The sequence below is a fragment of the Sus scrofa genome, chromosome 11, assembly GCF_000003025.6.
Source record: "Sus scrofa isolate TJ Tabasco breed Duroc chromosome 11, Sscrofa11.1, whole genome shotgun sequence".
Taxonomy (NCBI): Eukaryota; Metazoa; Chordata; class Mammalia; order Artiodactyla; family Suidae; genus Sus; species Sus scrofa.
Genome location: NC_010453.5, coordinates 54,871,829 through 54,883,562, shown reverse-complemented (window position 1 = coordinate 54,883,562; position 11,734 = coordinate 54,871,829). Strand labels below are relative to the sequence as shown.

General features: G+C 35.8%; 1 long non-coding RNA gene across 1 annotated transcript in view; it reads left to right on the top strand.

Annotated features, from left to right (window-relative positions):
* The window catches only part of LOC110255837, a 120,670-nt gene continuing 112,080 nt past the window's right edge, over positions 3,145 to 11,734 (top strand). Inside the window, exon 1 of the long non-coding RNA XR_002336713.1 lies at positions 3,145 to 6,808. This is a non-coding gene — a long non-coding RNA (uncharacterized LOC110255837). The remainder of the gene's footprint in view (positions 6,809 to 11,734) is intronic.

The window sequence follows — 11,734 nt, the reverse complement described above, 5'->3', positions numbered from 1 at the left end:
GTTTTCAACACATACTAAATTATATATGCTATTTTCTGTATTTGTGGCCTCTCGAACTCTGAAATGAGTAGATTTTTAGACAGCAGTCGTATTTGAATTATGGCGTTACCCTTTTGAAAATTTAATGAACTAAAATTTCTAGTTATATCAAACTTTTTTAGTTGTATAATCAGAGTTGTCTAACAGAAACCCATCTTTGACTAAAAACCTAAGAGAGTAATGTATCGGTTGAGATTATTCAGCCTGGGCAGAAAATAACAGGTATTTAAATAGTTAAGCAACTGTGAAAAGAGTGTTATGTCTGTGTTTCTTACTTGTAATTAGAATTTTAACTGGGCTCTAGAAAAATGACAATTGACTTAAAATACACAAGAGATTTATAATTGGCAATAAAGTAATACATTTATTAATCCCCACAAGTTTAAACTTAGAAATCATTATAAAGATATAATAGTCAACAGGATTTATAAAGATACATATATGTATATTTACGTATATATATATGTGTATATATATGATTCTATCAGAGAAGATAGATATTTTTCTGAAATTGAAATCCTTAGCTTTTCATTTTTAAAGTTTTTTTGAAATTTAACTTTATTGGAGTATAGTTGACATATTATTAGTTACAGCTGTACAACAAAGTCAGTCAGTCATATATATAAATATATCCATTCTTTCTCCAATGTAGGTTATTAAATATATTGAGTAGATTTTCCTGTGCTATACAGTAAGTTCTCATTAATTATCTGTTTTATACAGGAGTGTATATGTGTTATTCCCACCTTCCCAATTCTTTCCTCTCTGCAACAGTTTCGCCTATGGTAAGACCGGCTTTGAAATCCATGTGTTTGTTTCTGCTTTACAAATAAGTTATTTTTTTATCATTTTATTAGATTCTACATATTAGTGATATTATATGATATTTGTCTTTTTCTGCCTGACATTACATTCAGCATTATATTCTCTAGGTCCATCCATGCTGCTGCGAATGACATTATTTCATTCTTTTTATGGCTGAGTAATATTCAGTTCCACATATATACCACATCTTCTTATCCATTCCTCTCTTGAAGGACCTTTAGGTTACTACCATGTCTTGGCTATTAGAAATAATTCTTCAATGAACATTGGGGTGCAGGTATCTTTTTTAGTTATGGTTTTCTCTGGATACATGCCCAGGAGTAGGATTGCTTAATGGTAGAGAACGTATATATTTAGTTTTTAAGGAAACTCCATACTGTCCTCCATAGTGGTTGCATCAGTTTACATTCCCACTAACAGTATAAGAGGGTTCTCTTTTCTCCACAGCTTCTCCAGCATTTTTTGTTGTTGTTGTTTGTTTGTTTGTTTGTAGACTTTCGGATGATGGCCATTCTGACTATGTGAGAGGCTATTTCAATGTAGTTTTGACTTGCATTTCTCTAATAAAGAGTGATGTTGAGCATCTTTCCGTGTGCTTTATGGCCATCTGTCTGTCTTCTTTGGAGAAATGTTAGTTTAGATTTTCTGCCCATTTTTTGATTGGGTTGTTCGGGTTTTAGTTTTGCTTTGTTTTGTTTTGTTTTATATAAAGCTGCACGAGTTGTTTGTATGTCTTGGAGATTAATCCCTTGTCAGTCACTTGGTTTGCACAGATTTTTCTCCCATTCAGTGGGTTGTTTTATTTGTTATTATTTTTTTTATGTTATTATTTTTTTATGGCTTCCTTTACTCTTCACTTTCTGTCAAATATGAATGAGGTCCTTGCTAGGTATTCTTGGTTCTAGGTTCCTCCTCTTCATCACCTTAAATATATATTGCCACTCCCTTCTAGCTTGCAGTTTCTGCTGAAAAATCAGCTGATATCCTAATGGGGTTTACCTTGTAATTTGTTCCTTTTAATATTTTTATTTGTATTTAATTTGTGCCAGTTTGATTAGTGTGTGTTTTGGCATGTTCCTCCTTGATTTTATCCTGTATGGAGTGCTCTGGACTTCAACTTGAGCGAATATTTCCTTTCCCATATTAGGAAAGTTTTTGCTACAATCTCTTCAAATATTTTCTTGGCACCTTTTCACTCTCCCTTCTCCTGGGACTCCTATGATGCAAATGTTGGTGCAATTAATGTTTTCCCAGAGGTCTCTTAGACTCTCCTCAATTCATTTCATTCTTTTTTCTTTATTTTTTGTGTGGCAGTGATTTCTACCACTTTGTCTTCCACCTCACTTATTCATTCTTCTACCTCAGATATCCTGCTATTGATTCCTCTAGTGAATTTTTCATTTCAGACATTGTGTTATTCATCTTTATATCCTCGTTCTTTAAATCTTCTCGTTGTTAAACATTTCTTGTAGCTTCTCAATCTACGTCTTGCTTTTTATTTTTTTCTGAGGTCTTGGATCATCCTTACTATCATTACTCTGAATTCTTTTCAGGTAGATTGCCTATCTCTTCTTCATTTGTTTTTTTTTTTTTTTTTTTTTTTTTTTTTTTTTTGAGTTTTAATCTTGTTACTTTGTCTGAAGCAATCTGTCATCTCATTTTCTCTAGCTTCCTGTGTTGTGGTCTCCTTTCCCCAGGCTGCAGAATTATAGCTTCTCTTGCTTCTGGTGTCTGTCCCCTGGTGGGTGAAGCTGACACAGGGGCTTGTATAGACTTCCTGATGGAGAGGCTGGTGCCTGTTCACTGGTGGATGGAGCTGAGTCTTGTCTTGCCGATGGTCACGGCTGTGTCAAAGAGTGTGTTTAGAAGTGGCTGTGAATTCAAGACAACTTTAGGCTGTCTATCTGAGTGTAATATGTTTTGATGCAAGGGCTGTTTTGACTATGGGTGCCTGCCCCCTCTGTCCTCAGTGTATGCTGGATCTCATCTCCTTGATAGGAGGCGAGCATATTGTGGTGACTAGAGCCTTCAAAGGACATTGAGTTGGTTTTCTTTACTCTGTAGTTGTCACTGCCCCATCGGGGGCAGGGCTGCTCCCTAAATCTTGGGTAAGAGCCACCAGATTTTTTTTTTTTACTTTTTAGGGCCACATATGGCATATGGAAGTTCCTGGGGCAAGGGTCACATTGCGGCTGCAGCTTCAGGCCTATTAACAGCCACAGCACTGCGGGATCCATGCCCCATCTGCAACCTATGCCACAGCTGGCAGCAATTCCAGATCCTTAATCCAGAGCAAGGCCAGGGATCAAACCTGCAGCCTCATGGACACTGTGTTGTGTTCTTAACCCACTGAGCCACAACAGGAACTCCCATATCTATTTTTGAGCTGTGTTTCTGCTCTGTGGTGTAGGTGGGCAGGACTGGAGCACTCCCACTAAGAGTGGAGCCCTTGAGTATTCCTTTGCTAGAGCTCTCCACCTGTGAGTGTGCTTCGTTGTGTCACTTTTTACCTGTTGTGTGGGTTCGCAAAATACGCTATTGTTGCCACTGCTCTGCCAGCAATTGGTTTTAGTGTCTCTTAGGCATTGTTTTCACCCCAGGCCATCAGCTCATATCTGATGAAGTCAGGTCCTAGGATTTTATAGTTGTACCCATGTGCCCACTGTGGAAGCTATGAAGAGAGCTTAGACTCTGGCCTGGTCAGTCCTACAGAGCCCACAGATGTTAAAGTCAGACCCACCATATCACTTGCAGGTTTCATGGAATATCTAGGGTTCTCTGCACTCCCAGGATAGTAGGAGCAGAGACCAGTTCCCCCTTACAGGTTTCATGAGGTATCTGTGCCTCTCTGCACTCCTGGGGCAGATGGAGCAGATTCTAGTGATTGCTGGCAAATTTCATGTGGTGTCAGTGCCCCACTGTACTCCCAGGACAGATGGAATGGAGACATCCCAATTTTCACAGGGATGACTCATCCTAGAGAGCTGCTGGGACTGTGGTGTTAGGGCCTGGCACCTGAAGGCAATTTTTTTCTGGGTATCTGGGGTTCAGGTGCTTCAGGGATTCCAGAGGCAGAGCTCAGCTCCTGCTTGCCATTGGTCTCCTAGCAGCTGCTGCTATCTGGGTCTCACAATGGTACCAGTACTCTAACAGGTGTTTCCTGTTACCTAAGAGTGCTCACAGAGGAGGAAGCTCTTAGCGGCAGCCCTATCCCCCTCCTCAATGCCTCCCAACAATGGTGCCTTGCCTCTCTGGCAGGACATGATTTCTTCTGGGTACACCATCCTGTGTCACCATCCAGCCTCTCTGAGCTGTCTCTGAGCAGCTAAGCTAAGCCTAGTCATCTCCCTGAGTCTGACATGAATCCTGAGTTTCAACTCCCAGCCCCCACCTACTCCAGGGGATGAGGCTGGGAAGTGCAGCAGTGCAGTGCTTACCCTCTGCGAGGATGACTGTTTTGCCCCTTGCAAACTGCCTGCTGCTCTTTCCTCCTGGACTCCAGAGTTCCCCCTCTGTTCAGGCTGATCCCTCCACCAGTGAGAGAGCTCCCCAGGGTGTAGGAACTTTTTCTCCCTCACAATTCCCTCCCTCAGGTGCAGATCCCATCATCCTGGTTGCTTTCTCTCTCTCTCCCTCTCCTTTTGTCTGTTTCCTTTCTTCCCTCCCCCCACCCCATACTCTTTAGCCTAATGGGGTTTTCTTGCCTTTTCAGAAGTCTGATGTTTTTGTCAGTGTTCAGTAGATGTTCTGTGTGGATTGTTCCACTCGTAGATGTATTTTTATGTTTCTGTAAGAGGAGGGGAACTCCATGTCCTATTCCTCCACTATCTTCTCTCCTGCTCTCAATTCCCTAGCTTTTCACTGTGCTTTCCTGGCTTACATTTCTATGCTCTTTTAGGAAAATAGTTCCAAATGTGATCTCTTTATTGTGTCTGTGAATATATGTACAAGCTTGTATATATATGATTTTTGGATATTATCAATACTGTACATTGCTTGCTTTTAATCGTATTCCATGTATCATTGTTATAAGAAAGAAAATATTAATGCTCACTTACCTCTTGATTTTCCTAAATATTTTATCTGTTTTAAATGGTAATATGCTAGAAAGTAATTTTACCCAATTAGTTTAATTCCACTTATATTTTAATAGATAACAGAAAAATTCATGCATGGATTTTATCTTTCAGAAAATGGCTTATTTTTCCTAACAGCGATATTTGTCAAGAAGCTGAAATGACAAATTCTTTATCTTCTTGAACCTCAACTATGATGTAGCTCATTACATTAGCACCAAGAAAGCAGGCTGTAAATTACCACGGTGTGTTCAGGCATGTCTGCAAGTTTGACATTGCCTTCTTTCTAGAACATCCATCATTCCAGAAATGTCCTGAGTACTGAAGGGACAGACTACAAAGAAATTAAATCCCAAAATGGAAGAACACAGTTTTTACTCTTAATATCAGATACCAGGTACTATCATATTGGTTGAGTTTCTCCTTAGTGATCATCAGAAATTCATGCTTTAAGAACTATAGAGAGTTTACATATGTTTACATAGTTTATAGCGATTGGAAATGGGATAAAAATGGAGTGGAGTAAAATTAATATAAAAAAATCTGAAACATGAATAAAAGGTATTTTTTCAAACATTTTAGGAAATAAGAAATGTTTATAAAAATCACTTTCAAGACTGATAAATATGTTATTTTTAAAGAATATGCTTGGAGTGAGGACAAGTCAAGACTTTTTTATTGCAATACTTATACTGCATAACGTAGGACTATAAATACTCTTTAAGTAGCTGAAGAGAAAGAACATGTTGAAATGCACAAATTGCAATGTCTTTTTCTGGCCTAAAAATGTTAAGTTCTCCAAGGGAATAAATGGGCAATAAGAACTCCTTATTTAAATGTGATGTCCACCAAGAAAATTAATTAATTATGGATAGAATATTCCATCACACACTCATTGATTTCAGTCAGCACCAATGCAAGTTCTATCGTTTAGGACTTAAAAAGAATAAGACATCAAGAAAATTTCTGATCCTATAATTTTTTTCCTGGGAAGTGGAAATGGAAAAACGGAAGTGAAAATTATGTCTTTTATTTTAATATTCAGTTTTAATTTTCTCATCTTAATATCTATAATGCTAATGTTGGGTAGAACTCAGGTACTTATTTTTTAGCTATTTCATGTTGTTTTATAATTAAAACATTGCTCATTTTACTTAGCCTACAGTTAAGATAGAAACAACATCGAAATATTTCTTCACTTTAGGATAGCTATATTAAATAATGGTAAACTACATATCTGTATTCACATGTTTGTGATAAATAATCAAATGCAAAGGTAAATGAGAAAGTAAGTCAATTCCCATGAATTTGCAGCTGGGGTAGAAAAGTTCCTTCCATTGAATGTGTGATGACCTAATCCCCAACACCTATAAGTGTTACCTTAAATAACAAAAAGAGCTTGACTGAGCTAGGGCATGGGCCATCACAAAGTGAGGGGAGCCTGAATTACCCAGGTGTGCCCAATCTAATCACAAGCATTCTTAAAAGAAGAGAAATGTTCCAGCTGGAAGAAGAGGTTGGCAGTGAGATATAGCGGAAGTGAAGCAGGAGAAGTTCAAGGTCTGAGACGTCTACCTACGTTTGGGTGGGAGGAGGAGTGGCCCAGGGGTGTTGAAGACAACCGGAATGCGTGAGAATAAATGCATGCAACCTCTAGGAACTAAAGGCTGCTAACCAGCTGACAACAAGCAAGGACCTCAGTCCTGGGAACTGAGTGCTTTCACAACAAGAAGGAGTTTGGAAACACATTCATTCCTACCCAGAGCCTCCTGAAAGGGACCTTGATGGAGGAATATCAGTTTCTGCCTTTGAGACCCTAAGAAGACCAGCTGAGCCTACCTGCGCTTATGACCTGCCTGACCTACAAGGTTAGTTCATAAATGTGTTGTTTTAAGCTGATAAATTGTGGCAGTTTGTTAAAGCAATAGAAAAATAATATAGCAGTATTGAGAACTGTTTCCACTTAAGAGTTAGTGCTGGAAGTCCCTGCAGTGGGTTAAGTACCCGACACTGGCCACTCGGGTTGCGTGGAGATGCATGTTGGATTCCCTGTCCAGCACAGTAGGTTAAAGTATCCAGAGTTGCACCAGCTGTGGTGTAAATCACAGCTATGGCCCAGATTCAACTCCTGGTCTGGGAAATTCCATATGCTGCAGGTGCAGCCATAAAATTAAAAAAATAAAGAATCATACTAGATGGTTAAAAAATTGAAATGTACTCTAGGATATTATTGATTGTGTATAAGTTCTGATATTATTAGTATGAAGAATAAAAGAGAATCATTTTCCCACACATGCTATTAAAACAATTTTTAACACAAGCATGGCTAGAGTATGTTGCAACAGTCTTCCAAATGCAAAGGTAGAGAAGACAATAATAGCCACAACTGCATCAGCAGAAAATGGTGTAGCTGCCTGGTATCCAATTTGTTGTGATAACCTACTGAAAGAGTCTGATGTAGAAAACCTAGAAAGTAGGATCAGCTCTTCTCAGAAAACCTCTACTCCAAGAGTCATACCTAAACCTATTTCAGTTGGTGCTCTTAGCAGTTAAGCTGTTCAATAGACCTGACTTTTGTAAACATTTTATTAACTCATGTCAGCTGGATATTTGAGTCATAGGAACAAAAACTTACAGGGAAGCTGTGTAATGCATGTTTAACCCTGGCTATGATTACAAAAGTCATCCACTTAGGCAGGTCCACATTTGGACTTGGGACAGTTCAGATCCATTTAGGGCACTGGCAGTGACAACAGCAAATACAAATAACCATTAATATTGCTAGTCTTACTTCATGCAAATTACCTGACCATTCATCCTTCATTGTTTTTATGTGCCTAGATTTTTTTCTGTCTCCCCAAATGGTGGATATGTCTTATTTTTAAAACTCTGATTGCATTCCCATGTGAAAGTTTTAATGAGTATATTGGTAGAGAGGTAATAGAAACTGATGGTAGATTTTGCTAATATTATTATAAATTATATGATATCACATGCAAGTTAAAATTGGCAAATTGGAAGGTGGCCAAATGCCAAGGGCAAATGACCAAAGTAAAATGTGTTTCAATTTAAGATCAATTCTGTTATCATGGGCAGGAATGTAGACTTTTCTATCACTTATCAATCATCCAACTACTCAAGCGACTATTGGATAAGTCTTTATGGAGTGCCTTAAGTGTAGTAGAAGGTAATTTACACTACCCTGCCAACTGTATGTAAGAGTTAAAAGAAATACTCTGTTAGATTACCTCTGAGGTTACTTTTTAATATAATAAATAATTTTTCAGATAGGAACAAATATTGTTTCAAAATCCTCTTATTTAAATTCCCAAGTGAGAATTGATAAACTGTTACCATTTCTGGAAAATTATAGCAGAAATCTTTCTGCATCTGTGCCATTGCTTATCACAACTGTCTTGCTGTTTTGTGTTTCAGAATATTGCTAAAAGCACACAATCTTGTCATTGCAATTTCGAACTGATTTTCTTTTCATGTCCCTGTCTAGTTGCCTAGATTCCAAGGTCATCTCTTAGTTCTCCCTATAGGTACTGATGAAAAGGTACATTGAATACATATATATATATATAGTCACAGAATATATATAAATTTCTTCTGTGACAATGCCAGAAAATAACTTACATAATATTTTGAACTGGCTATTTGAAATACAGAGGTATCTTGACCTGAAAACAATGGAAGATAAAGACACAGTTGACTGAATAATAAAAGATTTAAAATGTAAAATACATTTTAAAATATCGGGAAACTCAGTATTTCCTAGTAACTAAAAATGTGAAATAAGTTTGCAAATTTTTAGAGAATGCTAAATTTTTCCAGATGGTTGTAATTATGTAGCTATATTAACCCTCCTGTTGTAGCTATATTAACCCTCCTATTATAGCTATAGCATGCCAACAACCTGAAAATAAAAGGTAGTGAATCGCCTATTTTATCATCCAAAATGATACTTTAGTCTTGAATAGACTCTTGCTCATTGGATTTGTAATTGAAATAACAACAACAACAATAGTATTTTGTCTAACCCAGAAGGTCATTTTTGAAAACGTAAATCAAAATAAAGTTTTGGCTGTACTTCTAGTATTGAGAACAAATGGCAAGTATATAAGTATTTTAAAGGCAAAAACAGACCAGGAAAATCAATATATATCAGTCTGATGTGAATTTAGAATATTTGAAAATAATAGAAGTAACTATTAAAGATAGAAAGGTTCTGAATCTCCAGTTTTTAAAATCCATTAAAGAAAAATAATAATGTGGACTTATTGTAGTCCATTACTTGATATTAAGTCATTTAAACATAAGTGATTATATATATGCTTTGTATTTATCACAATCATTACATTTTAAATAAAGTAGTTGATAAGACAAAAAAATTCAGATATTCTCAGTGATTAAATGTAACAGAAACCTGAATAATATGAATGCTTGATTCATTTAAAAATACTAAATTCCAGTGGTGTTTTAAGCTCATCCCTTATTTTTTAATAGGCCTCTACTTATGTAGCAATTATTAAATAACATAAAAATACTTCCTATGTAAAGTTACATGCAATGGAACATAGAAAATTTGTTGATATGATATATGCTGCTATGGTTCACAAATAATTAACCTCAGTGGTGTTTAGGCTATAGTGTCCAGTTCTTTAATTAAATACTAATATAGGCGCTGCTGTGAAGGTAGACATGTTTAACAGCTACACAATCAGCATTAAGAACAAGGGATAACTCAACAATATAGGTGGGCCTCATTCAGGTGTTTGGAAGGACTTAACAGCAAGATCTGAGGAGTCGCTAACAGGAAAAGAAAATCTGCCTCAAATCTGCTGCATCATCTCCTGCCAAAGCTTCCAGGCTGGTGGACTGACCTATAAATTTTAGACTTGCTGAGCCCCAGACTCAAGTGAGCCAATTCCTTACACTAAATTTCTTACATATGGATAGACAGGTGACAGATGATTGATAGATGATTGATAAATCATAGATGGATAGAGTCTACTCGTACTGTTTTTCTGGAAAAACCTCATTGATATAGAATCACACATAAAGCAAAATGTAAAACTCAGAGGCATTCAATAATTACTGCAATAAAAGTTATTTGGACACCTAGAAATAGAATTGACCAAAACTCTTCCTTAGTTGAGATTCCTACATTTATTCTGTTGCTTTAATACCACCAGACTCTAATAAAACACATATAATCCTAACTGAGGGCTTCCTCATAAGCACCAGTGTCCATGAAAAGAAATTAAAAAGAGCATTAGAAGTAGAGCCAAAGTGTTAAATTCCTTTTCTGTCCAGCACCCACATTTCTCTGGGTTTTTCTGTTTTCATCTGTGAGCTTATTTGTTTTTTTTTTGGTATTTCTAAGTGAATCCTTGCTTGTGATTAATACCTAGCCTATAGAAGTATCTGGACCTATGTTTAATCTGCAGGTTTTTGATAAAAATTTTCAGTGTAAGTAGTGACAGCCAAATATCCCATACTAACAGAAAACAAATCCATTATTATCCAATGATTAAATATTGTCACTTTACTATTATTTGAAGTAATGAATGCAGAGTTTTGTTCTCTTTTTTTGTTCTTTTTTTCCTACTCTTTTAACACAGTAGTTTTAAATTGCCATACTATTTCTCTAATTCTTTCTTCCTTCTTTCTACCCTCTTCTAAAATCAGGTCAATGGAAGATGAGACAAATGCGTTATGAATGTCAGATATTAAAAGGAATTAAATAATTCTAACAAAGAATTAAGTCAGGTGATACAAGCGGCCATACTAATAAAACCTTCCTTTGGAGGCTTTGTGATTCATGTGAATCTATATGCCACATAATTAGGAATCCATGTGAATAGCAGCTAAGGTGGATCATCAATATCAATAAAATATGAGACTTTCAAAGATGTCTTGAAAAAAGAAGCAATTGGTCAAAATATGTGGAGCATGTACAGGTCAACATTACACTGTATGCAGTATACTTTGTTCTTCTCTATAAACACATAAACTTATTTTCAAGTCACATTTTAGAACTAAGCTTCAGGAATTAATTTGGCAAAAGGATAATTTAGTTAGAACTCCAAATGAGCAGTGAGTATGTAAGGCATGAGGCCATAAAATCAGTTGATCAGCTGACATACCTTTTGGCATTTTATGTATGCAACTGATTTTAGAAATGTGATTGCCAAAATTCAAATGCAAAAATATTTTGAAAAATTAAAGCATAAGTAATGAATCCATCAGGTTAGAGGATTTTTTTCTTTCTAGGAGTAAAAATTCATTAATTATAGGTAAAACATATTTACACTTGTGAATATATATTTACATTTTTTTTCCTTACGAACAACTACTGCATACTGGCAGACATTTTGAACATATTTACTCTATTGTTCTGTGCAATAAGAAATGATTGTCATAAGTACTTGATACTAGAAAAAAAATTAAATCATGTTATTTATAAATAAGAAATACAGTTTAGAATGTTTCAAATATAAGATTAAAACTAATCTTTTTTCTATAAACCTTGTATTAAAAAGAAAATTGAATTATTATGTTATTCCCATAGATTATTTGATATTATGTTTATTCATTATGATATTAGTATATAGAGATAAATAAAATAGTAAACAATGAATATTGAGTGACCATACAATACTAAGTAAAAAAAGTAGAAGGTAAGACATTTTATTTTTGAAAGAAATTTTTGTAATTTTATTCTACTATCCACTAAGCTACTCAAATATATACTTAAGAGTTTAAATATAATTTAGGGAGTTCCCATT